Genomic DNA, 25,234 nt, shown 5'->3' with positions numbered 1-25,234 from the left:
AAACACAAGGTAGGGTTGTATGCATCCGGGGCTTGCCTTCGTTGACGGAAAAGTCCACGTCCTACGACGTTTCACAAGTATTCGATCCGACCTCAACAGACGGAATAACCTCCTCCGCAACTTGATTAACTACCACGTGTTCACCTTCATTCACTACACGTAGTAACAATGCCATGTTTAACATGATGCGTAATACGAAACATGATGCTCGATGATGGGTGCAAAAATTAACAATTCGAATACAACTTTCTTTCGCGGTACAGTTGCCAGTCAAACTAACCAAACCATATTCGTAACGGATGTGACCACGCCAGCACCGACAACTTCGGCGAGCTCTCCGACCACTACGGTGAACTCTCTGACCACTACAGTGAACTCTCCGACCACTACGGTGAACTCTTCGACCACTACAGTGAATTCTCCGACCACTACGGTGAACTCTCCGACCACTACGGTGAACTCTCTGACCACTATGGTGAACTCTCCGACCACTACGGTGAACTCTCCGACCACTACGGTGAACTTTCTGACCACTATGGTGATTGATTACGACACGGAACAAGGCTAATGCCAGCCATGGTGGACGTGGTGGCACGACATCGCTACGCCGGCGAAACAAGGCCCATAGAGATTAAACAAAAGGCTTAAAAAGGATCAGCAGCTCACCCCGAACGTGTTGAAGCAAAGAACGAGACTGGAGGAGCTACGAAGAGGCTGGTCGACGTTCCGAGCAGGCACGATGGAGCAAAACGTCGTCGGTGGCGATGTTCCGGGAGCGTAGAGCGCTGGCCATGACGGAGATGTTGCCGGCCGCGAGGAAGAAAAGTGTGGTCAGCGAGTTCCCTGTGAAATCAGTCGACCATAGTTGGCTGGGTGGATGCACAAGAAATAGATGGAACTAGAACGACCTTTACCACGATGGCAACGGCGCTGGGGAGACGATACGAGCTCGCAGGAGCGATGACAACAGCGGCGGCGGTGAAAACAAAGGAAGAAGAAAAACAACGACGACGGTGTCTCTGGTTATAAAGGATGGCCAGGAAGCGCAAGGAAGCCACGGCGGAGTCTTTTCCCTTGCCAGCGCGACGCCAAGGATGGCCACGACGTGCCTGGAACGCCAAAGAAGGTTGCCGGCGGTGTAGCAAGAGCGGTGAACACTGTTCATCGAATTTATAAAATTGCCATCCAGTTTGAAACTCAAATTACTCCCAAATTTTTGTAACAACTCAAAAATCTCCAAAAATAAAAGTTGTTCAAAATCAAAAGTTCTACAACTTTGCTTTCATAACCACCCCCAAATTCGGTCTAGATTTTGAAATGAACTTTTGAATTTGAATAGGGGAAATTTAACAAATTACGCCTTTTTGAATTACTCCAAATTTTTCTAAACAACTTGAAAAACTCCAAAAACAAACTTTGTATAACTTGCCAAGCTCTACACTTTTGCTTTTGGGCTCAACCCCAAAATATGCTTAGATTTTGAAATGGATTTTTTTTAGGGTAGGATTTAAATGCTGAAAATCAGGGTTTTCTCGAAAAATTCAAAATCCAACGAACTTCGAACTTAAGTCAAACAATACAATTCAACACATACCACATGAATATAAACTTGTTTTAGTGTATGCATCTCAAAGTTTTAATATGACCAATTGCCTTGCAATGCATATGATGATATGGCAGTTTTAGTATTTAAACACCCGAGGTGTTACAATGACAGGTCTCCTGGATCGCCCTTCTTATCTGGCAAGGTATAATCTATCCACCTTCCTGTCGATGGCTCCATGTAGTAGTAAGCTACAATATGTACATCGACAAGATTCACAGTTTCTAGATCTTTTGGTTGCCCTAGAATCTTACCTTTGTCGGTTGGAGGAACAGAAGCCGCCAGTTGAGCTATTTGTGATTCTATCGTTTTATTAAAGCTATGTTGGTTCTTAATGGCAGAAGCAAAGCTATCCATTCTATTATTTATATTTTCTAAAATTTTATCATTGGAAGCTACCTTTCTAGATAATCCCTCCATAATCTTGGATTGACCACCAATTAAATCTCTCAAGGGTGTTTGATTGAAATTATTAAAATTATTACCTTGGTAATTACCTTGGTAGTTTGGTCTTTGTTGTTGGTTCCATCCTTGATTCTGTTGAGGACGAGAGTAGTTATTGTTGACAAAGTTCACATCCTCATGGGTTTTAGGGCAGCTATTCCCTGAATGCCCAGTGCTTCCACACACTTCACATGTCATGCGAGAGTCATGAATGTGCATGACCTCTTGCTTCTCATTAGCTCGATCTTCAACCTTCTTCATCAGCAGGTCCATCTTGGCAGACAACATGTCTATTTTCTAGAGTTGATGTATACCTCCACCTCTTTTGCGGGTTTGAGCGCGTTCTTCATTCCAACCTTGATTGGAGGTCATCTTCTCCACAAGAGCTGTTGCATCTGGTATGGTGAGTGACAGGAATGCACCTCCAGCAGTACCATCCATTGTCTAACAGGAACTGTTGGTCAGCCCGTGATAGAAAGTCTGCACGAGTAGCCAATTCTCCATCCCATGATGAGGACATTCTGCAATGTAATTTTGGAAATGTTCCCATGCCTCAGGGACAGACTCATCATGTTGTTGTTGAAAGCTTGAGATTCTCCCATGCAGAGCATTGGTCTTGCCTATGGGAAAGAACTTTGCTAGAAAGGCGGTGGAGCAGTTATCCCATGTTGTATTTCTATCTTTATTAGCGTAGAACCACTGCTTTGCCTTCCCCAAGAGTGAGAATGAGAAAAGGCAAAGTAGTATGGCATCCTAGGTTACTCCTTTGATGTTGAAGGTGCTGCAGATCTCCAGGAAGTGTTGGAGATGTGCACTTGCATCTTCGGTGCCTTTCCATAGAACTAGTTGGCTTGCACCATGTTGATGAGAGCTGGCTTGAGCTTGAATCCGTTGTCTCTGACATTGACTATCGGTCCAGTACGGATGTTGGCCATAGTTGGAGCAGAGATTCATGGAGAGTCCTATTGGCCATGGCTTCAAATTCTAGTGTTAAGCTTCTCCTTATATGGTTGTCTTCTGATTTCAAAGTTGGAGTCTTCTTGAGCTTAGCTCTAGTTCTCCTGATTAAAGCTGCAAGATCTTCAACGTAGTTTGTTAGAAGGTCAAAACTGGTCATACATTACCCTGCATAAGATACAAAAGTAGACAAAATAGGGGTAATCCTGCTTGAGCAGAGGTTAGTGGTTTTCCTCGATCACATCAACAAGTATAAGTTTATCAATACTTCCTTTGCTAGTTACCTTCCCCGGCAACGGCGCCAAAAATGCTTGGTGGTATTTATTAACGTGTCACTTGTTTAAAGTACTTAGCCACCTATTATAAACCTATACCTCCTAGCTTTACTAGGTTGTCATCCCTAGTGTTGATGCCCAAAGGTATTGTTGGTACTACATAGTGTCACACTAGAATAATACTAAGCAGTTCTTTATTAATGCAAGTGACTAGAGAAAGAATATATAAATCTATGAATGAAAAGTATCCGCATGCACACAGATAATTATACCATTGTAGCATTTTACCTGAGAGTATTCTAGGTATCGTTATTTATATTTTTACCACTGGGAAGGTCTAGCATGGATATGTATTGTTAACTCATACTATTGAAGGAGAGACAAACCATAGCCAATACTCTACTCACAACAGGGATAAGTCATAAGATAAGATATGTATATACGATAAGTAATGATAATGATAAATCACTCAGAGCACTCCTTTCTATAACATTAGCATGGTCAGGTAGAATATTAGATGAATAATTCCTAAGTCATTCTTAATTACAAATCAAAGCATACATTTGATTAGTGCAATTACACCTAGTAATCATGGCTAAGATCATCACTATATCTACACAAAAGGGATATTACTAAGGAAGATTGAGGGCAGAGCTCGTTCTACCTTAGTTTTTAGACCCTACGTGCGCCTATATTTGGGTAGTGGACTACAAAGGACTCAATGGGAGTGTCACATCCATGATCTACCACATGGCCTAGAATATAGGGTGTATCCATAGGTAAACAACGTATAAGCACCACGCTTACACAATGTCGACCACCCACCCCATGTACATCAGAGTGAGCACTATACGAACTTATGCATAAACACAATGATAAACTAGCTATACTAGATATATAATCAAAGTAGATGATGAACATCATAATGAAGAACATGAATAAGATGAATATTGATATTGTCATAACACTTGTAACTAGAATATAAAAATAATGGAGAAACAAGAGAGAGAGGGGTACAAGAGTTTATACCAAACCACGCTCTTGACAAGATTGGGAATCCAAGCGAAGTCCTACTTGTCTCCCTCTAGATGTATCCTAACTAGCTATGCTATGGAGAGGGAAGAGCTCTAAGGAGATTAGGGTTTCTGTCTTCAAATGACTTGATGACTTATGAGCCTAGGGGGAGGCAAGGGTTTGGTTATATAGCCCTAAGGGTCCAACGTGAGCCCTTGGATCAAACCGACTTAAGCAATGGCCTGGTAAGTCCTCAAAGGCAGTGGGAAACCGCCTCTCGAAGCTGGCTGACAGGTGGGGCCAGAAGGGGCCGGGCAGACCCACCATGAGGCTAGGCACCTATCAGTAGGTGGGCCCCTACTTCGGTGGTTCACCTTCTGGATGCTTCTAGACCCTTCCCAGGTAGGTACCATGGTGGAATTTTGTATTTTCCTTTGACGTTTAGAACCTTCTTGGTGGTTTTCTTATTAAACCCTGCTGGAAACACAGATTCACCTAAACTTATGGAATTTATTAGTTTAAACCCCTAGACCTTTGTTGGTGATTATATTTATGCCATTTTACATGTTTAATTGATGGTTTATATTGGTTGTTATCTACCATCAACAGTAGGCCAACTGGTGATGCAATCTGCATCTACGAAGCTCAGAATCAGTTATGTTTATGTACCGTTGATACTTTGAATAGGTATGAGCTTTCAATCTGGATCCTTAAAGACTATGGTACTAGTAAATGGGCATTGAAGCATAAGGTGACCACGCTGGAGCTATTTGGAAAGAAAAATATTGAAATTGGTATCGAGGTTTGTGATGCGGCCTACATAGTGATTGCAGTTCATCCAGAATGGAATTTGATTATCCTTGTTGGGGAGGACAAATCACTGCTTGCATATGACATGAACCGCAGTAAAGTTCATGTCCTCCCTGCCTAGGCCATCGGCTATCCTAGAAGTTCCTAGAAACTATTATGTATGAGCGGTGGACCTCACAATCTTCCTTATGTTCCCTTGTTCATGGAGTCAATAGCAGAGCAGTAAAGGTGCATATGCTGTATTTTGTTGTAATTATGTCATGCCTTTGTTCAAGTAGGTAGTTGTTTTGATTCTATATATAGGCCAATTTGGGATTTGTAACTGAAGGAATGGTGTGTTGAATATTATTAATTGTGCTGCTTTGTGTAGGTGGAGTCGAGTGCTTTTGAATAATTTTCCTCCATTGGCTAGGAGGAAGAGGAGGGGTTCCATGGTACATTGCCTACCAATTCGAAGGATCCACTAATTATATTCATTTTTACCTAGCAAGCCAGACTACCACATAGGAGGAGTACAGCTACATCGTATCATTATGTAAGTCTGTAGAGATCAGTACCTTTAGTTTGCATTCTATGTACCACTTGTGTTAGGACATCAGTTGAGAAAGATATTATGGTAAGCGTCCATTGTTATTGTAAGAGCATGGTTTATGGATGCAATTATTATATCTGTATGCTTTGTGTTCAATAAGCTATTAAGGGCCGTTTATTGTTTTGTTATCACCACCGCCGTTGGTGGTGCAAACATCCAACACCGTCGCTATACGTATTATGCTGCAGAGATAAAAGTGTATCACCATCGAATCAATTACTAACCCGACACTGATTAAACAATCATCAAAGGTAGATCGTGGTGCAAGGTGATGGTGACCATGACCTTTGTACTGACGGTTCATACGTTGAAGTGACGGTGATATTTACCTCTATAGACGTGTCGGCCGTCAAAGCGACAACGAAGTTGCACCATAAACAGTCGGTTCAAAGCACAAAGTGACGGTGCTGGTGACCACTACACCAGCGGTTGATGTGCCCATGCAACAGTGATCCAATGCAACAGAAGTAAGGACCTTATCACAGACGGGTCATAAGCCAATATGGCGGTGTAGTGTACACCGCAGTTGGTCTCAGATAGCGACAGTGAGGGCTATGATCATGACTGCCGATAGCTTACTGCCAAAGCCGAAATTGGACTACGATGAGGGTTACGACGTGGCTGTGAAAGGTCTGAGTGTAGTAGTGACACAATATAGAAACTATGATAGTTTCTATAGATATTAATTGCACTGCCATGTAGGCAATTTGCTAATGTGGCAAGTGATTTAACAAGGGGAGAGTGGAAAAAATCCAAGAAATCAGGTCTAACTAAGAAACTGGGTCTTCATGGTTATCAATGGACAAGAAACTACTCGTAGCCCATTAGGAGAGCGAATATGGTTTCTATCACTACGTATGTCTTGTACTGTAGAAAATCTTGCACTGGAAAAGATAGTTTCTTGGTACGATATCCTATGCTATAGAAACTGTTAATAGTTTCATGCATTAGGAGTGCCCTTAGATCTTCCAAGTTCTCTTTTTCATGTTTTATAAAATATATGAAATATATAAAGCCAAATGATTCATACATGCTGCATTTACCTCCATTTAAGACTACATGTAATAGAATATGACATGTTTGAAGTTAATTCCTGTAGCCCACAATCTATACTATCAGGATGTGGTCGATGATTGTGCCAAAAAAGTTCATTCACTGGTCAGCCTGTCAGCATCGTCAGAATTTCTTTCTAGCCTGGTCCGATGGGCAAGCCGTGCCTAGTCCGCTAACCCAGCACGGTGTCATAGACCAACCTGGTCTAATTACTAGTTAGCCTAATGTAGACTGTTAGTTTCTACTATATAACTGCTTGCTCCATAAACCCTACCTCTAATATCACCTCCCATCATTCCCGGCCCCCCTCCTCTAGCATCGGCTTTCTCCCCCAGTCACATTCTTTTTCCCCTCCCCTGATACAGATCCTTCATCACCTTCCCTTGATCCTGTGCCCTCCTTCGGGATCGCCTTCGCAAACTTTTTCCAAGGCGACCTACCTTTCCATATCTCCCCTTCTCTAATCCTGAGTAGGCACAATAGTAGTTGAGCTAGACACCATCCGTTCCTCCCCTCCCCTCTCTTGATTCTCTCTTGCTATGGCGTAGGCACGACGATGAGCTCCTCCCCTTCTAATTCACACAGGGGTGGCAGTGGTGCAAGCTAGCATGGCGGTAGCGGCGTGTGCCCAGCATGCTTGGTAGCTGTGGCCTCAGTGGGTCATTAGGCCAACGGACCACATCCTGGCCAAGCTAAGATGTTATAGGGTCATGCCTACACTAATGGCATAGCCCATGGATAGGCATGACATGACACAATTTGCTAGTAGGGCCATGCCTTAGTCGACCGAATCTATACCTGGTCGTGCCGCCCATTTGGCCATCTATAGCTAGAACCACCACGAGTCTAACAAGGCACATGTTTTGGCATATTAGATGACAATGGGGCATGGGGCAGCAGCATGTTTGCCCCCTCCCCCCATAGAGGGGTCTCTGAACAACTGAATTAGCTAAATCTAATTCCTTTCTTGCCTTCATTATTCCTCAACAACCCATAAAATCCTTGCTCAACTTACTAAACTAGGATGCATGCAAAAACTTAGCAAACTTTAAACAACCGAGGCTTTTCAACCACTTGGTGTTGCGCGCTCCTGTGCCAAAAATGCTGATTTTTACCTGTTGTGGCATGTGTATGACTTGTTCACAAAGGGTCTGTTTTGTTGGGCTGTTGGGGCAACTTTTGCTTCTGAAAAACCAAAAGCCTAACCAAAGGGGCTGCTTCTTGGAGGCTGCTTTTTTAGAAGCAGTTGTTTTTTTGTAGTACATTTTTAAAGCACCTTAGACCCTGCTTTTGGCTTTTCGCTTTTCGAAATGGATGGAATAAAGAACTCTTTGGTAGTTGTTTCAAGAGAGATAAAGATAGGAGGTATAGTTTATACTTGTTTAAACCAAACAACTTTAGCTTTTCTATAGCTCACAACCCACAATAGCTTCTCTCCACAGCCACAGCTCAACCAAACAGACCCAGAAGTATCCGCAACACTTCCACCCTCTAGGATAAACAACTCATCCTTAAGCTAGAATGTCAGATGCGCCTCTATGAAGCTGTCAAGTCATTCCTAGGTAGCCTCAGCATCATTGCGATTAGGCTAGCACACCACCACCTCCCAGGTGCCACAATTTAGGCGCACATAGACAATGGAACTCCCATGTGGGAACAACATGGACGTGGAGCACTAGCTGTAGAGGCACCATCATCATTATTGGATCATTGTGGTATGGTTTGAGGAAAACAACATGGAAGACATGATGAATTTTAGCCTTGGGAGGGAGGTGGTCCATATGCCATGAGGCCAATGCACTGCTAGGGGTCATAATAGCACAGGGCAAGCTCTCCACTAGTCTTTTCAGTGATGCCTTCAACCTGTAGGAAAAATGGCACCTAGGTATGGCCATCAAGTGATTTTGGTGATTGAGTGACAACATGATCATTGGGACTGATGTTGTGTGCTAGTACACAAGGTTTTAGTCCTATGAATGCTAGGATGGATGGGACAAGGTAACATGATGATCATATGATCAACACCTCAAGAAAATGCCATGGAGCACTTATGAAGTCCTAGAAGACAACAAGCAAGATGTCTAAGACATCAAGTGGAAGAACTTTGGATGAGAACATATGAAGAAACCAAGCTCAGTGTGCACTAGAGTGCTAACTAGAGTGTCAGACCTGATGTTAGGAATAGTGCCCATATATAAAATGGATTGGTCCATTCATCATTGGGTTCACTGCAACTCTCTAGTGAGAAGCAATAGAGCTTGGATCGATGCTCAGATAGAGGGCCAAAGAAGACCTCACCTTAACTTCTAGTAAGCACCAGAGCTTAAGTCCAGAGGGAGTTGGAGGCATGGTGGAGCTCATCAAGGGGCATTTGAGCCCTCCGGTGAAGAAGCACTAGAGAGTAAACATGCTTCCTAGAGGCTATGCAAAAGGTTCTTAGAGTCACTAAAAATATCTAGTGATGCACAAGAATTCACCATTTGAACATAGGCTACCAAAATGTCAGCAATGGATAGTCCAATGACTAGCCCATGGCATAGGCACCAGAGCTCTCCGGTGCTCATTGCACGAGTGTAGTCTATTGCCAACTACTATTTTGAGTGATAGAGGTTATATATACCACCTTGGATGACCATTTTAAGGGCGTTGGAGTGCGCCAAAGTTGCTAGTGAGTTGAGGCTCTATTCCAAGTGATCTTGTCATGAAAAGTGCTTAAGGAATATTAAGCGATTAGCATTAGTGCTTTGTAAAGTGCTTAGGCTAGTTTAGGCCACAAATTAGCACTTGATCTATGTTTAGGCCTGGTGTTAGTGAGGTTTGCATACCACTTGCTACCCGATGATTGCACGCACCATGCTTGTACTCCAAGGGGCTAATAATCTTTTGAGATCACACCAATTGCATTTGTGTTTTGGCTACTTACGGTGTACGAAGGAATGAGGCACACAACGTTTTGGCTGGAAGCTTGATTGTGAATGTGAAGGGGACAGTCCAGGAGATAGAAGGCCACACGGTGTCACACTTGCATGTGGGGAAAGCCTATGGCCTATCCATATGGTTACCCAATTGAGAGCTTGGTTCTTGTGTGGGGTTCCAACGAGGATTAAGGGGGAGCGTGAGCTTCTTTATTCCAGGGGAAAATCATCGTCAAAGGAGTGTGCATATCTCTTATGTTTCTATACTTACTAACTTTCCTAGGTTGTGTGCTTACCTTTCGTAGTCTATCATGCTAGATTAATTGATAGGATTGGAACTTAGGATGCAAAACACTTTTGCATTAGAGATTGCAACACTTAACAAAATTGTAGTGCACATTTAGACATTATATTGAATAACTTTTGATAAGTAGTTTTAGTTAGCTATTTAGTTGTAAGTTGCCTAATTAACAGCCCTTTTCACAGTCTAATGGTGACACAGGCGTACAACCATCTATGGCGAATTGGACATTCCTATGTCCCGACTCATAGTACTACTTCATGTGATCTTAAGCATGCAACAAATGGTCATGCCAGGAATGCGTCATGGTCCTTCAACTGCTTGTTGAGGGCCACCAACCTAGCCAAGCCCGTGAACATAGTTATCCAAACTTAGTCCTTAAGGAACAAGCAAAGACCTCTCCTCCGAATGGAAGTCGTCTCCTTGCACCTCTCATAGGTACCTCCAATTGTAAGTGAAACCCACCCACAAAACGCCACATTCCCATGGAACCTCAAGGTGTACCCACCACAGGTAACCTCGGATGGTGCCGAAGTCACACCCTCTTGGCATGACATAGTTGTTTGGACTTTGTCCACTATCTTTCCTCGATGGAGACATCCTAACCACCCACCGAATTATACTCACGTACCATAATCTCTCCTAGCATCACCCATTAGAGCTTTGTGCCTACCATACAACCCAAGTCATATCCTATGCCATTAAACTATTTCCACACATCCATGACAAGTTCATGATTAGACAGAGTAGAGTTGATAAATGCAATAAGTAAATCATATAGCCTAATTCTAATAATAGATTATTAGGGTAATAGGTGATAACAAGGAAAGGCTTAGTCAACACTGTCATACTAGTAGAAATAGCATACAATAAATTACTGGCATTTCTATTTGCATGCCTAACTAAATCCAAAACATAGCTCCATTGTGTAGAGCTCATGTTTACCAAAATTTGAGTAAAAGTTTCATACATATTTCTCTAAGTTGAATTTAAGTAGTTATCAATTTCTAAATATTAAACCATATTTGAGGAAATTAAAATAAGGTTTGTTCTAAAAAATCATAGAGGTGACACAAGTCATATCATGGGCATGCCACATGTCATGTTTACATCAACATGACATCATAGGGGCCAATGTCACTGATAGGTGGGGCCCATGGGTCAATGGGTCTGGGGGTTCAGGCCTCATCTAGGTTGGACAAGGTCGGACTAGGTTTGCTTTTGGATTGGACCCAAGGATTTAGTCTGTGCCCCTTTGGTCAATAGTGGACCATGACACTATCCATGTGCACCATCCGCATGGAGCAAGATAAAGACATAGTGTACGATGGGCAAGTCCTAAAGTGGGGGTTGGAGTGTAGTGACCCACATCTTTTGCATTGCCACTGAGTTCTGCCTCGCTGGATTTGGTGATAGGTGTGGTTCCTTGACAATGTCAACTTGTTCTACTCTAGGTAGTAGAGCTCGATGTGGCAGTTTTGGTGAAGTAAATCAAGTCAAGTAAGGTTGTGGTTTGGTAGCTACAGCTCACTGGTGTTCTTTGGTCCCATCATGCTAAGAAGGGCTCACTTGAGTACATGTTTATGCACTCCAAGTTGACTTGCACACCCTAGAAATGATTTAGAGGCTAGACATAGCATTACCGATGACCCTTGGTCACCATGGAGCCTTGCCATAGGCAATGGAACATGGTATGGCTTTGTGGAATGGTGTAGAGAGGGGAGAAAAAGAGGGCAATGTGCGACAAGGATGGATATAGACATGATGTGGCATGTGGGATTGAGCCATCTAGTCCTTGAGGTTGGAGGTGGTTGTCATTGTCAACTATGTTGGCAACCCTGGTGACACCAAGTGTGCGGTGGTGCTGTAGTCATGAGGTAGGGCCATATAGTGACACTATAGCTTATTTGAGTGAGCATCATGCTTAGGGAGTTATGACAAAGTTGAATGTGCCATGGTGGAGAGCTTGGAGGGCTTAGAGCTCGTCGGTGCTAATGGTGCTTGGTGGGGCTTAGCTTCTTGGTGATGCACATGAATAGGGCCTAGGAATGATTGAATGGACAAATTGTTTGGGGCGGCATGACATTGTCGGGCTTAGGGGGGGTCATGGGGGAGATCCAGCCATGGTTTGGTGCATAGCGGAACCATTGAATTGGGGTTGTGCTCACGTGGTTTGAGCATGCTCTTGTGCAACAAGGCTTGAATGCATGTGCATGGTGTGCAAGGTGCATGTCTTCTTCTGTCCGAGTAGCTAGGCAAGGTTCTTACATGGCCTTGAGCTTCAAGTTGAAGCTCATGCCCCTGGCAACTATGGAGGTTGTGCTAGGAAGAAGAAATGAAGGGGCAGGCTACCAGGTTGGCTAACCATCGGGCCTAAGGTAGACAGGATGATGGATACAGTGCGAGTACAATGGTTTTATTGATGTTGGATGGAGATCCAAATCACACACCAGCAAGGGCTAGCATGCCCTAGGTTGCAATGAACCTATCACATGCAACAAGCAACTCTATGGATCAACTAAACCGATCTAGAAATTGATTAGGCCGAATATTGAGCTGTCCTCCACCGCACAAGCCTGGGAACACCTCCCGGGGGGACCCATCAGGGAGGAGCACACCTAGGGTTGTTCTAGGATCAGCAAGGCTACCTAGAACATCAATGAATCTCGCGGAGAGATGCATCGAACAGCAAGAGGGTTGGAAAAGGGCAAAAGTTGGGTAATAGATGTAAAAAAGAGGATTGAGTGTTGGATCCTTCAATCGGCCATGATCCTCTAATATATATAGAGGGGGTACTCTTATCCTAATAGGAAACGAGTCCAAATCATGATCTCCAAGTTTCCTATACAAAAAATATGCCCAAACACCAATTTGCAAAGAGTCTGGTTCGAACTCGAATAGGCAAACCGGCCTAGCCGGTAGCCGGTTTTGTCGTGGCCCATGGGAGCCTGGCCGATTGGATGCATAGGGAAACTGGTCTGGCTGGTTCCCAAACCAGCCATGACAGTTGGGCAGCAACTGGTGCAGGGGGACTGGCCTGGCCGGGTCCCAAACCGGCCAGGCCAGTTCTGTCGAGGCCAGCGGGCAACAGGCGTGCTAGAGAGAGGGCAGCTGGCCCAGCCGGCTTGAGAAACGACAAAGGCCGGTTCAGCAGAGGTTGCGCTGCCTCTACTCCTCTTTTGATCCCTAGACTTCCATGCAATGTTCCAAATATATTTTCGTAGCCATATTTTTATCAGAAACATTGCCTAAAAGTCATCCCATGCTTTCCGGTCATTTTTTATCATCGACAGGTTTGCTTCAAAATTGCTTTAGTTATATTAATTTTCCATTTGAAATCAAAGTTAGTTCATTTTTAATGAAAGTCAATTCCACTCTGGCTCGGCTTGTTAGGCATGATTCAAAGTTGGGTCTCAAATTATAGTGGAGACTATAACAATAAAAAATAAATCAATGTTGAAGAAAGCTTGTAAAAATGTGATGTGTGGAGTCCAATATAGGTTTTGAAGATCAGTAACCTAACTAAAGGGCAGCAAGAACAAATGGACCCTCCTTAGTTGTGCATGCCTTTTTACACCACATTGGTGGTTTGTAGGTTTCCAAATTGGTTTTATTGCTTTGTGTGATGCAATCACCTGATTGCACCCATAAGACCGATCCAATCAAGTTGCTAAGTGCCATCACGATGTAATTAAGCAGATGACAAGGGATGTATGGAAAAAATTAGCAGCTCAGTCCTTGCATTGGAAAAAAGAGATAGCTTTAATGTTTCGTTACATTGGTATTGTTACACTACGAGTTTGGTGGCGCAAGCATTTTCTTGACAATACTATCTGACGCCTAAGACGAGGGGTCCCAAAGACATAACCTCTGTAAAACATTGTTTCTAATAAGGTGAACGGTGAACCAAACAATCTGCCTGACTTTTGTCCATTTTGATCCAAATGATCCAACTACTGCAAGTGGACGCTTAGGGTTCAAGCCTTCAAGGATTGTTTCGCTACTAATACAGCTTGCATTGTACTAATTAATTATCCTCGTGAGAGTTTGTCTCGCTTATCGAGTTCGCCAGCTCCACATAAGAGTAGTCTTAAGTCCATGCTTGAATTTGTCAAAGTCGTTGTGAAAACCTCGAGGTCACCTGTCTGCAATGTCAACCATTGCAAGAGGAACAGAACTGTTCGGGTGCTGGATGCCTGTGTTGATCTTCAAACGTGCAGTCTCATAAGACTTCATGCATGCAGGTCCTCGTTTACTAGCTTCACTATCTGTTAGTATAAATTATGCACACAGGGTTGAATTACCAATGATATATATATATATATATATATATATATATATATATATATATATATATATAGTGCGTGCTAGAGCCTGACCATTAAAGATATACAAACCCTGGGTTAAATTACTATGGGTGATCTAGTGTTATCTTTTGATTAGCTGTGCATATATGTTTCACAGTGCTGGAGAGAATGGTCAACTGCAGTGCAGAGTCATGAGTATTTATATGAGTGTATTGAAGTAAGTATTTATATGAGTGTATTGAAGTATGCGTGTTTTTTGCAAGTCTTTCAACTGAAACTATTTATCCAAAGCAAAAGCCAAGGAAAAGTTTATATGATGTTCAAGTGAGCGCCCATAAACCTTGTGAAAGTAAGACCACACTTCCTTTTGTTTTCAGGTACGGTGAAATGGAGTATATGTAACAGAGCTTGGAATTTGGAAGTTGCTAGTACTATTCTTTTCAGTTCTGTATATGGTCCTTGTCAAACAACGAATATATTTGCACACATCAAGGAGAGAGATGTGAATCTAAATAAATTCCAGGCACTACTTTAGTACTTCACGGTATATCGAGACAAACAATACAAATAAACTGAACTACTTAAACCGGAGCAAGGAGCTAGTTTAGTTTCAATGGGCCATACAAACACCGGTGAATGCAAAAACTTTGTGGCACCCATAATCTATGGTCATGAGACTTAGCAGATCATCTAGCTAGAGAGAGCGTAACAAGTATACTGCTAAGACCATTAGTAACATGTACCCGCTTTGCCACTTGGATTTACTTACACTAGTGCAGGACTGAGCATCAGTCCCGGTTGGGGAAACCCCCTTTAGTCCCCGTTTTCCAACCGGGATTGTGAATCCAGGACTAAAGGCCCCCCCTTAGTCCCGGTTCTGTGAACCGGGACTGAAAGTAAACCTTTAGTCCCAGTTTCTATTACCAACCAGGACTAAATGGCCCCCTAGACTTTGCACCGGGGCTGGCACGTTTAGTCCCGGTTGGTGTTTCCAACCGGTACTAAAGGTTCCTTTTTTCCTTTTCATTTTATGGTTTCTTTTCAATTCAATTCTTTTTGGTTTTGATTAACTTTTTGTATACAAATTCTACGTTGCTAATATACGTCCATATATACGTACGTATAAGGTTCCATTCGAGCATTATACATAAATATCACACTAAAATGTATGAAACTATATATATAAAAATATTTCAAGAGGTTGTACATGCATGGAATATGTACATAATAAAGTCACAAAAACCTTGTACTCATGTCCTTGGGATTTCATTGAACCCTAATCTTCATCAGTCGTATGGCTACTAGGTAATAATTCTTTAGGGTCATAGTAGTACGTGCCTTTGGGATCTATGACCTCATCCATAAGAAATCCTGACAATGCCTCTTGAATTGCTTTGATCTGGTCACATCGCAGAACTCTTTACTTCCTCCATTGAACCTTCAATTCCAATGAAAGGAAAAGTATGATTATATATATCAACATAATGGTAATAAATAAATTGTGTATGTTTTGTACATACTTCAAGGATCTCTTCACTTGTTCTTCTTGAGTACTCCATGAGGACAGACGTAATATCCACATAAGTTGTTCCACGAACCCTACTGCAGACACCACTTTACGAGAAAAAGATTCATCTTCAACCAATAAAGCATGGTAATAATGAATTGAACTAAATAAAGATGTGGTGACCTAGCTAGTACTTACTGGGTATTGGACTATATCCAGAGGCACTTTCCAATGACCATAATAGTGTTTCTAGGCAAATGTTTTCCAAGCACTACCCAACAAAATAAATAAATGGAGTTATATCAATAAAATGGCATAAGAGAGTATGCAGTGTGTGAGACCGAAATTACTACTTGAGAATATCAATCATTTCTTGTTAATCTTCTGGGGGTTTTGTCGCTGAGTCAAAGATCTTTACAAGACTCCTCGGCATATCGATGACCAGCAGTATCTAGTGAAAGCTACATGTTTATACGCAGGCATAACTCATTAACTAAAGTCAACATGGAGTAAGCAAAATAAAATGGGCACAAGACATTAACACTCACTTGAAGTTGTAAGGGAAGAGTATCAGTGTCTTGTCATGTTACTTATCTAAGAACCTATACAAATTCTTCTCCACTTGAGGTCACCATCTATCATATGGAGTAACCGTGTCTTTGAATGTGCGTTTCGGATCCATGAAACCAACATCAGTTAACCTTTTTTCTTTAGTTTTATCATCTCATATCTGCATTTATATAGTACAAAAGAATATATATAGTATGAGGATAACTATATATAGACAACGAACTAACATGCAAGTTACTTCAATTGTAGAAAGAATCACTTACAGACACTAGCAGCTAAGGAGAGATTTGTCGAGAGAGTCCTGATTTAATAGTTGGTGTAATTCATTGAACTCAATATGCACAATGTCATAGCCATTGAAGTAATGCTCTGGTCTAACTCTAGCAAGAAGCCATGCCTCTTCCTTCGCACACGCATTTAAGTACCACTTGTTTAACAAGAATATTTGCGTACCTAGTGATGACCAGGACTTAGGGTTGACAAGACTCCTGCCATACACATAGGTCCGATAAATATCAAATTTTGTTGTTGGTATGGATCCTCCCCCATTGATTTATTGAGGTGTAAGACCTGTTGTGTCCATGAAGCCTTGGAGTGCCTCCCTATTGATTGGACCGCCTTGTGCGTTTGTATAATCATCCCCAACAACTAGCGGGTCGATAGATTGCTTAGATTGTTGCCCGGGCTGTGCAACATCTTTCCCTGTTCTCTTTGCTTTCAGCGACACCTTATATGACTTGTCAAGAGAGCATTCATAGTCCGATAATGGCGAGGGCTTACATGCCTCATGCCACTTTTTCTCCACTTCACTAACTCTTTTCCTTAGTTCTCGTTGACCTATGTAGTGCGGCTTTGGCAGGTTTTTCATAAGTTCCTTCTTTGCTATTGATTCCGCTACACTTTGCCACCAGTTATCCAAATCTTTTTGTGCCGCCACTTTTGATTCCTCTTCAAACTTCTCATAAGGCAGCTTCTCCGGGGACTTTGTTTTACGACGGCTGGCTTTCTTCTTCAATGGGGACTTCACCGGGGGTGGGGGCCTCTTATGGCGCCTCTACGGCGAGGGAGGTTGAGGAGGGGGAGACCGCCTTGGAGGAGATAGAGATGGAGATGTAGCAGTGCCATGTAACGCATCATCATCATCCAAAGCATCATCATTGTCTTGAGCACTCTGATGATCATCATGGGATGGAAGAACTAGACTTAGATTGGGAGACCTGTGAGTACAAACATGATTGTGAGTAAATGGTTATATGCGAGAAGCCAAAAATTGAGAATGATTATTGAAAAATTATTTCGTTCACTTTCATCTGCACCAATCATGAGGTAGTTGACGAGGAGGAGACGGTACCCTAGCTGCCGCACCGGGAATAATGATGTAGCGCTTTCACCATATAACGAATGAATGCTCTGCTTGTCCTAGGGTCTTCTCCCCATCTGTCGGGGACCAATACTAGGGTACCCAAAGAGGAGGAGCTAATGGTCATCGACATTGATTCACCCATGCAGTCAAGTGTGCGACTCTAGCTCCAACCGGGCCCTAGGCGCGCCAGTTCCGCCTCGCGCGACCGCTGGGGCATAGGCTCTAGCTCGTCCGACCCCTAGGGTTGGGCCCTACCTCACCTAACCTCTGGGTGGGGCCTTCGCCTCACCACGCCTCTGGGTTGGGGGCTCCGCCTTGACCGACCTCTGGGGGCGGGCCTTGCCTCACCCAATCTCTGGGTCGGGGACTCCGCCTTGCCTGGCTTCTGGGTCAGGGGCTCTGCCTTGCCCGACCTCTGGGGGTGGGCACCGCCTCGGCCAACTTCTGGGTCAGGGGCTCCGCCTCGCTCGACCTCTGGGTTGGGAGCTCTGCCTCACCCGACCCCTCAGGCGCAGATCCTGGTGGAAGCCCGTACTGTTACCAACCACTACGGGCTAGAAAGTACAACCCAAGGTCAAACTTCTAGACTCGTGTAGATAGCGGGCACATCTCAACTTGACCATGCCCGCGACATGTCACTCCATAGAATTCACATCACCAATAGTGATGGGCGCGTGGACACTATGCTGCCTACTCCCAGTATGGCCGCTAACCAGCATGCTGGTTCACCGCGTCGCCTGCCGGGATGGAATGGGACGCCATGACCCGCTATCAATGTTGGGGTGTGGTGCATCAGCGGCGAACGGGCGCCCAGTGTTGAGCCATCCTTGTCACCATCTGTAGTGTCAGCAGGACCCGCATAAAAGGAGAAGAAAGGCCCGGTAGTCCTAGAAGCCTTCCTCTCCTTGGCTCTTCTCCCTCTTTCTCTCTATAACCTGCTCTTCCCCTTCGTCTATAAAAGGGGAAGCCAGACGCCCCATGGGAGAGGGGGGTGGTACACCACTCTAGGGGATATGGCTATACACCACTCTACATGGCTGTAGACATCAAAACACACACCCTAACATGCCTTAGGAGCACACGCACATCAGAGACTTGGGACGTTTCCCTCTCTCACCCGTTTGTAACCCCTACTACAAAATTTAGTGCTAGTAACACGAGCAGTAGCGATGAACTGGATGTAGGGTCTTTTTACCCAAACTAGTATAAACCTCATGTCCTCTAAGCACACCATCCGAGCCAGACATGCAATACTAGAAATTTACTAGTTGGTAACTCGAAACACCGACAGTTGGCGTGCTAGGTAGGGGCCTTTTGCGTGTCTCGATGTCATCACTAGGCTTCGAATGGCCAACCATGGCATTAGCTGGGTTCTAGGCGCACACGTACGCTTCGGGAACCTAGACTTCATCATCACGGTGGAGGGAGAGCTGGCATAGGCTCCCGCCACCACCAAGCTTCCTAACTCCACCAGCCTTGACTCGATCGACGAGGCATTCGAGGAGTTGTGGCTGCACACACCGAAGGCTTGTGCCCCTGGGAGCGACCAGTTCCTTGACTTCGACCATGAGAGGCTTGAGTGCCAGCTCGCCGCCTTCCTGGGACCCCGAACGTCCCCGGATGGCATGCGCTTCCTCGCCCTCTCCTTCACCAACATCATGACATAGCTTGCCAGAGGGGAGCCACTCACCCCAGAACATCTCACCCAAGGCACCATGATGGTGTTTCCGTTCGGCCTGCTCAACGCCGCGGAGACCATAGGTCACCTCGTCACACAGCGCATGTGTTTGTCACTCACAAATAGCGAGTTCATGGGTATGGCGGACTATGTCGTGGAATCGTTCCATGACCTCCTCATGGTGGACTCAGAGTCCCTCTCTAACTCTGATTTTAGTAGGGGAAGCCATCACCTCTTACGAGAATGCTTCATGGCGGAGACCCCCGATGGGCACATCGAGAGCGTCCATGAAGGAGGGGCTGACCTGCCACATGACCATGATGATGAAGGCGCAGGGGCTTTTCCGCACATGTGGGAGGAGCACCTATGAGCGTGACACTAGGAGCTCGAGGAGGCATGGCTTAGACTCGAGCAAGAACATGCAGGGCTCGAGCAAGAGATCGCATGCTAGGGAGATGGCAGATGCGCATGTGCCAGGGCCCGCGAGGTGAACTAGAGGATCGTTGAGGACAATGGGGGCCTCTCGTGTTTCACCTGGGCGAGCCAAAACATAGCGGCCGCAGCAGCCTTGCTTCGAGGGCTCCCTGAGCCCATGATGCCTAAGGACCGTCCGGCTCACCGAGAGATCCGCACATTACTTGAGCATGCCGTGGTGCAGCAAGCAGAGAGCTCATTGTTTCGACGACGCGAGCTCGACGTTGGTCACCACGTGCCCTTGGGGCAGCATGACAAGGATGTCTCCCTCCACCAGGCACCACACGATGATGGATAGAGGGTTGCGGTCCTAGTGCGTGGGCGCCTCGGCAGCAATCGTGACGCCCGCCACACTCTGAACGCCCGCAGGCGTGCCCGCAGCGGCGAGAGAGAAGGGGCCAGCTATGGCTACCACCCTCGTTGTGGTGGATGCTACAACAGAGGCGAGGACCGAAGCCCGAGCCTTGACCTACTAGGGCCTCGGGCCTTTGGCCGGCACATCCTCAATGCGCCCTTCCCGCCATGATACCAGCCACCGACCAACATCCCAAAGTACTCCGAGGAAACAAACCCCAGGCTGTGGCTCGAGGACTATCGACTTGCCAGGCCAGTGGCGCGGATAATGACAACTTCATCATCTGCAATGTCCCCCTGTTCCTCGCTGACTCGACATGAACATGGCTGGAGCACCTTCCGCCCAATCACATCTATGGTTGGGTGGACTTGTAGGAGATCTTCGTGGGCAACTTCCAGGGCACCTATGTGCGCCCTGGAAACCCATGGGTCCTAAAAAACTTCCAGCTGAAGTCTGAAGAAACTCTCCATGAGTACATCTAGCACTTCTCCCGGCAGTGCAACGAGCTGCCCGACATCACCGACGCCGACATCATTGGAGCCTTCTTGTCTAGGACCACCTGCGAGTCCATGTTCCACAAGTTGGGCCGCAAGGGTCCGAGGACCACCAAGGAGCTCCTCGACATCGCCACCAGCCATGCCTCTGGTGAGGAGGTGGTCGGAGCTATGTTCGACCGCTCCAAGGGCAAGGCAAAGTGGGATGACAACGCCGACGAGGGTGCCTCAAACCATCCCCACAAGAAGAACAAACAGCGGTGCGAGAGCTCGCTCGTGGCCACTGCCAACCATAAAGGGGTCGAAAGCCCGCTGAGGGTGTCCTCGACCACTTTGAGAAGCTGCTCAAAGCATCTGTACAAGGACTACGCTCTCATGAAGCGGTTCTTGTCTAGCGGCGCCAACAAAGGGGAGCTGAGAAGAGACCCCAAACCAACGGCAGACAACGCCGATTGGAAGGATGATGGCTTCCCGACCCCCAACGGCTACCTCATGATCTTTGGGGGTCAATGGCTTACGACTCCAAGCACCGATAGAAGCTGGCGCACCACGAGGTCTACACGACCGAGCCTACCATGCCCACATTCCTCTAGTGGTTGGAGTCCACCATCACCTTTGATCGGACCGATCACCCCGATAGCATCCCTCAACCGAGGAGGTATCCGCTCGTCATCGGCCTGATTGTCGGCACAAAGAGGCTTACTAAGGTGCTGATGGACGACAGCAGTGGCCTCAACATTCTATACGCTAAGATGCTCGACGCTATGGGCATCAACCGAGCGCGTGTTCGACCAACTGGGTCGCCTTTCCATGGCATCATGCCTTGGAAGCAAGCCATGTCGCTCAAGTAGATCGATCTTCCTATCACCTTTGGGAGTCCGACCAACTATAGGATGGAGACCCTCACTTTTGAGGTGGTAGGGTTCCATGGAACTTACCATGCCATCCTCGGACAGCCATGCTACGTGAAGTTCATGGCCATCCCCAACTACACCTACCTGAAGCTAAAGATGCTGGGCCCATGAGGGGTCATCACCATCAACACTTCTTTCTAGCATGCCTACAAGTGCAAGGTGGAGTGCTGTGAGCACGCCGCGGCAATCATCACCTCCACCGAGCTTGTGGCCATCTAGGAGAGGACCACTGAAGAGCCTCCGGACTCCAAGTGATCGGCTAGGTCCTTTGAGCCTGCTGAAGGCGTCAATGAGATCACCGTGGACCCTAGCAACCCCGATGGCAAGGTGCTCTAGATCGGCACCATGCTTTTCTCCAAATAGGAAAGCACGCTCGTCGACTTCCTTCACACCAACAGAGACATCTTTGAGTGTAAACCCTCAGACATGCTGGGCATTCCGAGGGAAGTCGCTGAGCACTCCTTGAAGATCAGGCTGAACTCCAAGCTGGTGAAACAACGACTGTGCTACTTCGTTGAGGAGAAGTGCAGAGCCATCGGCGAGGAGATTGTGAAGCTTTTGGCGGCCAGATTCATCAAGGAAGTGTATCATCCTAAGTGGTTAGCCAATCCCGTTCCTGTAAGAAAAAAGAGTGGGAAATGGAGAATGTGTGTTGATTATACGGGTCTCAACAAAGTGTGCCCAAAGGATCCATTTCCTTTGCCATGCATAGATCAAGTAGTCGACTCGACCTTAGGGTGCGAAACCCTCTGCTTCCTTGATGCGTACTCCGGGTACCATCAGATCGTGATGAAGGAGTCCGACCAGCTCATGACTTCTTTCATCACCCCCTTCAGATCATACTGCTACGTCACAATGTCGTTTGGTCTAAAAACACTGGGGCTATGTTTCAGCATTGCATGCTCAAGTGTTTCAGTAACCTCATCGGTCAGACCGTTGAGGCTTACATGGATGACATCGTAGTCAAATCCAAACACACTGACAAGCTTGTGACTGACCTTTAGCTGACCTTCACAAAGCTCCAATCGAATGACATCAAACTCATTCCCGAAAAATGCGTCTTCGGGGTTCCAAGGGTTATGTTGCTCGGGTTCATCATTTCCGAGCGCGACATCAAAGCCAACCTAGAAAAAATCTCAGCCATCATAAGAATGGGCCCGATACAGAACATAAAGGGGGTACAACGGATCACAGGGTGCCTCGCCACACTTAGCCACTTCATCTCGCACCTTAGCAAATGGGCCTCCCCCTTTATTGGCTCCTAAAGAAAGCTGACCACTTCAAGTGGATGCCCGAGTCCTAGGAGGCGCTTAACAAGCTCAAGGAGCTCCTAACAAAGGCCCCGATCCTGGTTCCCCCGACCGTTGAGGAGCCACTCCTATTCTACATCGTGGCCACCACATAGGTGGTCAGCGCCACACTTGTGGTGGAGCGGGAGGAAGAGGGGCATACCCTCAAAGTACAACATCCTGTGTACTTCATCAGTGAGGTCTTGTCTGACTCTAAGACCCTCTACCCCTAGATCCAAAAGCTCCTCTACGCCATCCTCATCACCAAGCGAAAATTATGCCACTACTTCGAGTCGCACCCAGTGACGATGGTGACATCCTTTCCTCTCGGCGAGGTCATCCAGAACCGGGATGTGATGGGAAGAATTGCCAAGTGGGCACTTGAATTGATGGATAAAGGCATCTTGTATGTCCCATGGACCGCCATCAAGTCCTAGGCGCTAGCTGACTTTGTGGTGGAATGGACCGAGATCTAAATGCCACCAACGGTCGTCGATCAAGAGTACAGGACCATGTACTTTGACGGTTCATTGATGAAGAAGGGCGCTAGCGTCGGGCTAGTCTTCATCTCGCCCATTGGGGTGCGCATGAAGTACATGGTCCGCCTCCACTTCCCCACATCAAACAATGTGGCAGAGTACGAGGCTCTTGTCAACAGCCTACGCATCATGATAGAGTTGGGCATCTGATGGCTTGACATCCGAGGTGACTCCCAACTAGTCATCGACCAGGTCATGAAGGAGTCAAACTACCACAACCTCAAGATGGCCGTGTACTGCCAGGAGGTCCGCAAGCTGGAGGACAAGTTCAATGGCCTCGAGCTCAACCACATCCCCGATGGCTCAACGAGGCAGCCGATGAGCTGGCAAAGATGGCGTCCAGCCAAGAGCCAGTCCTAGTTGGCGTCTTTTCTAGCGATCAACACAAACCCTCGGTCCAATACAAAGAGCCATGGCAGGCTAGAGGCAAGCCGCCCATCTCGAACCCGAGGGCTGGGTGACCGATAGCTTCGCCTGACCCCTTAGCCTGGGGCTCGGGGGTTGGGCAACCATCGACCTCTTCCAATCCCTCTAGCCTAGGCTCGGGGGCTAGAGCTGGCAACAACCTACCCACCCTAGGCTCAGGAGTCGGCCCTCCATCAGACCTGTCCAACCTTAAAGCTATGGAGGTCCATGAAGGTCTAATGATGGAGATTGATGCTGACCCAGTGGCGAAGCCTGACCCTCTTGCTGACTAGAGAACGCCTTACCTCAACTACCTCCATCAAGAAGTGTTGCCAGCAGATAAGACGGAGGTTCGGCGGTTCATGCGATGCACCAAGTCATTTGTCGTCATCACGGAAGAGCTCTACAAATGTAGCCACACTAGGATCCTATAGCGTTGTATCCTGATCGAACAAGGGAAGCAGCTGCTAGATGACATCCACGATGGGGTTTATGGGCACCATGCCATGCCTAGAACCTTGTTCAGGAACGCATTTCGACAAGGCTTCTATTGGCCTACGGTAGTAGCCGATGCTGAGCAAGTTGTATGCACCTATGAAGTGTGCTAGTACTATGCTTGGTAGACCCACTTGCCTACCCAGGCGCTCTAGACCATCCCCATTATATGGCCATTTGTGGTCTGGGGGCTCGATATGGTCGGGCCTCTTAAAAAGCGCTCGAGGGCTACACACACCTACTTGTCACCGTAGACAAGTTCATGAAATGGATAGAGGCTCGGCCGATCTCCGTGATCAAATCTGAGCAAGCCGTACTATTTTTCCTCAACATTATCCATCATTTTGGAGTCCCAAACTCTATCATCATGGACAACGGCACACAGTTCATCAGGAAGAAGTTCCTCCAGTTCACCGATGAGCATCATATCCGCATCGATTGTGCACCGTGGTGCACCCCCGTACGAACGGGCAAGTTGAGCGCATGAATGGTATGGTCCTACAATGCCTCAAGCCTAGGATCTTCAATCGTCTAAACAAGTTCGGTAGCCGATGGGTCGTGGAGCTCCACGCGGTGCTCTGGAGCCTAAGGACAACCCCCAACTAGGCCACCGGCTACACTCCCTTCTTCATGGTCTATGGCTCTAAGGCCATCCTCCCGACCGACTTTGAGTACAGGGCGCCAAGGGTTAGGTCATACAACGAGCAGGGAGCCAAGGCGACCCTCGAAGATGCCATGGATTAGCTCGATGAAGCACGCGATGTAACCCTCCTCTGCTTGGCTAAGTACTAGCAAGCGTTGTGCCGGTACCATAGCCATTGGGTGTGGGGTCAGGCCTTCAATGTTAGAGACTTAGTACTCTGCCTTGTCCAGAGCAACA

The 25,234-nt window shown here is 46.2% G+C and overlaps 1 non-coding gene across 1 annotated transcript; it reads left to right on the top strand.

Moving 5' to 3' along the window:
- The first annotated feature begins 2,549 nt into the window (after window positions 1–2,549).
- LOC136490311 (small nucleolar RNA R71) lies at window positions 2,550–2,658 on the top strand. Its single transcript, XR_010767600.1, has one exon. It is a non-coding gene; the product is annotated as a small nucleolar RNA R71 (small nucleolar RNA).
- The last annotated feature ends 22,576 nt before the right edge of the window (window positions 2,659–25,234 follow it).

Source organism: Miscanthus floridulus, chromosome 10, assembly GCF_019320115.1.
Source record: "Miscanthus floridulus cultivar M001 chromosome 10, ASM1932011v1, whole genome shotgun sequence".
NCBI classification, from domain to species: domain Eukaryota; kingdom Viridiplantae; phylum Streptophyta; class Magnoliopsida; order Poales; family Poaceae; genus Miscanthus; species Miscanthus floridulus.
Note: the sequence above shows the minus strand (reverse complement) of the source record. Positions and strands in the feature narration are given on the sequence as shown.